At 43.6% G+C, this 5,000-nt stretch overlaps 1 protein-coding gene across 4 annotated transcripts in view; it reads left to right on the top strand.

Moving 5' to 3' along the window:
- LOC306927522 (actin filament-associated protein 1-like 1) overlaps positions 1-5,000 on the top strand; it is a 34,403-nt gene that overhangs the window by 211 nt on the left and 29,192 nt on the right. The gene's annotated exons all lie outside the window — the stretch shown is intronic.

Raw genomic sequence — 5,000 nt, 5'->3', positions numbered from 1 at the left:
TAGCATAAGCTGAAGGGGAAGTTCCGACTGTCTGGTTAGGCTATATCTTCTCTATCGGTTCAAAGTCAAACTATATCATTTGAGCCCAGGATTAAAGACAGCATTACAGTAGCCCTAGATTGACTGTGTAATATATAAGTATTCAAAATATTCATGATTGCTTTGTTTGTTTGTTTGTTTGGGAAAAACATGAACAATACGTTCCTCCTAGCAGAAATTCATAACATAATATAAAAATAGTAAATAGCCTAATGCTGAAGAATACTCAATCTAAATAAATAAATCCTAATATAATTCCTGTCGTAATGGCTGTGGCTGTGCATGCGGCTATGTATTATTTATATGCATTCACAGCCATTCTAGAGCTATATACTAACTACAGTATGAGCGCGTGCGTGCAGAGATGTGGATGATGTCATCCACACCTCCACGGAGTGGATGGGACTGGGAGGGCCTGAGGTATTCAACAGGTATCAGGGTGATGATGCAAGCGGATGCTCATAGCGGAGCGGCGACAGTGCCCTGTTGGAAGCTGAGCTGCTGGATTCAGTCACACTGAGGCTGGCAGTGGTAGCTGGGAAGGTGAAGGAGCAACAATGTAATGTACATGTATGCTAGGCAGCTCGCATTCAAAATAAATATAGGCTACGCAAATACATTCTGTGTAGACCTAATATTAAAAAATATACAACGGTACATTTATTAATACTTGAATAAATAAATAATATGGTTATGGTATAATTAAAAAAATATATGATATATATGGTTATATAGGCTCTGAAAGGGATAGGCTATAATATGTATTAGATTCAGTTTATTTTGTATTTATAGTGCAACATCACCCCAAGGGGTCTCTGTGCTCTTCACAACAAAAACACAGTATAGCAAAGAAGAAACACACGCAGTAAAATGTGCCAGCACGCAATATCACTCTGATGTAGCGTTTTTATGCTATCCCATACAGAAGAACTAACATAGACCTGAATGTTTCAAGACTATAGTAATAAAAAACATTACACATAATCGATCAATCAGTCGGTCGATCGGGGCCTGCAGTGGCTCAGGAGGAGTTAGACTAGCGGCCGTCTTGGAATCCAAAGGTTCCATGCAGGTTCGATCCCCAGCTCTTCCTGGCTGTGTCGAACTGTCCTTGAGCAAGACACTTAACTCCTGACGTACTGCTCCCGATGAGCAGGTTGGTGCCTTGCATGGTTTCCTCTGCCATCGGTGTGTGAACGATTTGAATGGTCGGCAGACTAGAAATGCAGTCCATTTACCATTTACAGTACCATATCTGGCTATCTGTGTGTGTGTGTGTGTGTGTGTGTGTGTGTGTGTGTGTGTGTGTGTGTGTGTGTGTGTGTGTGTGCGTGTGCGTGTGTGTCTTATTTTGAAAATTTTATTTTTTGGAATCAATAGATTACAAATATGTTTTTAAATAATTCATTGGTATATTGTTGTGTGATCTACAATCTCTCTCACTCACACACACACACACACACACAAACACACACACACACACACACACGTGCCCTCTCCCTATCGCTGTCATAAACCTTGACCTCTACCACCATGGCTCCTTTACTCTTCCTCTTCCTTTTCCTCTTCCTCAGGCTCTCCTAGTCCCATGCAGGCTCTCTTCCTTCCTTCCTCCTCCTCCTCTCTCTCTCTCTCTCTCTCTCTCTCTCTCTCTCTTTCTCTCTTTCTGTCTCATAAAAAGAAAACTCCCCAGACCTTCCTCCTCACACAACTACTCTTTGTTTCTTTCTTTCTTTCTTGTCCCCCTCCTTCCCCAGTCCGGAGTCCGCTGTATGTATTTCACAGTCAGGGACATATAGTCAGCAGGCCCAGGTTTTTTATTTCCCACACACTCATCCACTCATAATAACACAGTTGTAAGCAGTGGGTGGAAAGTAACTAAGTACATTTCCTCAAGTGCTGTACTTACAGTAAGTACAATTTTGAGTTACTTTTACCTTGCTCGAGTATTTCATTTTTTTAAATATACATTATACTTTATAATATACATTATACATTAAACTTCATCTCAGACGCAAATATTGTAGGACGTTTACGCTACAGTTATAATTTTGGTAGCATTTCATAATAATGACCTATCATTTTTTCATAAACATTTATACGCGGTTTGTAGAGATTTAACGAATCATGAACTGTTACATACATTTTATTTTATTACAATATATATTTATATATAAAATAAAAAATAATTGATTATTTATTAGTTTGATTAACTAATCAATTTACCAATTTGGTGTCTAAAGGTAGTTTGTGTGAACCAGTAGTGTCAGGTCTTAATCCCTGCGTCATGTTGTGTACAACTTTACAACTGCTGCTGTAAATTGGTTGATTGTCAGAAATGTATTTTCTTTTTAAATCTCTCTGCAAAACTCCGGGAAGCACACTACCTGGAAAAACATCAAGCTAAGATTAGATTGGCAACACGAGGCAATTTGTGTGTTTGCCCATCTCTGTGCGTGCATGTCTGTTTGCATGTGTCTGGTCAGTGTGCACAGTGCACGTCATCTGAATTTGCCAAACATAGTTATCTCCCCAATGTATAAATAGAATGATTGTCCTTGTTGTAATGTACAGCAGGTCACTATGCACAAGAATGTCCACTCAGCGCTCCACAAGCGCGAGTCTTGGTAACACCACAGCATTGTGGGTTTTTGACTCACCCTCCATTATACCATGTCCTCTATTTCCTCACCAGCCGCTGTATCTCAATAAACCGATAAGATAGCTGGAAGAATGCAAGGAAAAAAATGCACGCTTGCCATGCCCGCCCCACCCGCCAGCTGTTTCTCTGTAAATTCTTTACTAAACCCATGCGGAGGGGTCTATTTTCGAGTGTCTGCGTGTGTTTGTGTGTATGTGTGTCTGAATGTGAAGACCCCAGGCTGGGGCTGACATCATCCGCTGTTTTCGTGAAAAATATGAAGTTTGAAGCAGACTTTTGTCTCAGACGGGGGACGGGGGGGTGTTAAACTCTGACCCCTGTTTGAAGAGGATGACTGTCTAGAGAGAGAGAGAGAGAGAGAGAGAGAGAGAGAGAGAGAGAGAAGGGGAGACGAGGGGACATGTGAGAGAAGTAGAATGAAAGAAGGCTCCATGATTGAGGGATAGTGGGGAGAGAGAGAGAGAGAGAGAGAGAGAGAGGGGGAAGGGGGGACGAGGGGACATGTGAGAGAAAGAGAAGGAAATAAATGATTGAGGGATGGCGGGGAGAGGAGAGAGAGAGAGAGAGAGGGAAGGGGGGATGAGGGGACATGTGAGAGAAGGAGAAAAGAAGGCTCCATGAGTGAGGGATGGCGGGGAGAGGAGAGAGAGAGAGAGAGAGAGAGAGAGAGAGAAGGAAGGGGGGACGAGGGGACATGTGAGAGAAGGAGGAAAGAAGGCTCCATGAGTGAGGGATGGCGGGGAGAGGCGCAGGCAGGGAGGCCGAGGGAAGGGGCAGGGGAGACGGCCGGGTGTGGAGGAGGCCCAACGATCCCCCTCTGGGAGTGTGGGAGAGGCAGGAAGAGGAGGAAGAGGAGGAGTGCTGGACACAGCACAATCCTGAACATTAATTTCAAATTAACGACTTGAACCCTCAGCGTCCCCATTAACCACTTGAAGGTTTGACTGACCTCTCCAACCCTTGTTCTTTGAAGAGCAAGTGAGAGAAGAGATGTTCATGTTTCCTGTTCATCTTAATTATGAATAATAATATTAATAGTAATACAAATAATAACATCTACAAAACCACCACTCCACAAAACAAGGCGAGAGTGTGTGTGCACGTGTGCATGTGGGAATGTATGCACGTGTAACTGCATTTGATGATGGATGAGTTTCTTTGAACAGTTACAGCAATCTCGTCCCCTATCCCCTCCACTGACCACATGAAGCATGTCATGTCAACACTAAGCAGCAACACGAGGGCCAGCGGCCTCCGAGAGAGCAGCTGAGCGACAGCCATGCGTTTTGTGTGTCTCGACCCTACAGCCTAAATCTGTTCAAATGGAAGTCTCATGACCCAGCTCTCATGACTGTTGGCCTTCTTCACACAGCCTGTACAGAGAAACACGCACACAAACACAGACACACCCACACATACACGCGCACGCATTCACGCACGGCACACACCACACACATTGGCCTATTTATCCATTAGATCCATTGGCGTCCCATGTGACCGTATGCTTGCTGTCCTCGAGATTATATGTCTGTGTGAGAGAATCTAAAGTCAGATAAAGTGTGTCTGTGTGTGTTGGGGGGGGGGTGACCACAAGCCATCTCAACAACTGATTCTCAGCCCTCTGGTCCCTAAGAGAGAGAGAGAGAGAGAGAGAGAGAGAGAGAGAGAGAGAGAGAGACATACAGAGGGGAAACAGAACATGAGATGTTGAAAGCTTTACTGGAGGAGAGAGCACGGGATGGAGCCAGAGAAAGACAGAGTGTGACTTATTTCTGTGTAACAACAACAAACAACGACAAAAAAATAGCAAATGGGGAAATGAAGGTGCAAGTTCAACAGCAACAAAGTGGAAAGATAGACACACATAAAGAAAGTTTGGTATTAGTTTGTTCAATATTAGTATTGGAATCCATAAGTGCAGTGTTGTAAGACGATCAGGGAGAGCAGAGGACAGATGAGGTAGCCTAAGTGTTCATTATGATGGGGCAGGCTGAAGGAACGAGGGATAAGTATACAAATATAGGGCCTACATTATGATGTTGTTACAGTGTACTGTTGATCAGAGGTTCCCTATCACTGGTACTAGTACCGCTGGTACCCCCCCCCCCCCCCCCCCCCTCTCTGGTGGCACACAGAGGAGTCGCTTGACTGATTTGAGAACGGATTAATCACATTAGAAATATCATCAGTTGTGCTGATTAGTGATTAGACAGAGTTTTGTCAGAGCAGCAGCATTATTAGCTTTGGAATGGAACAAGAAGGGCAGGTCTACGCTCCTGTATTTTAACATCAATTATTA

The sequence above is a fragment of the Electrona antarctica genome, assembly GCF_951216825.1.
Source record: "Electrona antarctica genome assembly, chromosome: 8".
Classification (NCBI taxonomy): domain Eukaryota; kingdom Metazoa; phylum Chordata; class Actinopteri; order Myctophiformes; family Myctophidae; genus Electrona; species Electrona antarctica.
Note: the sequence above shows the minus strand (reverse complement) of the source record. Positions and strands in the feature narration are given on the sequence as shown.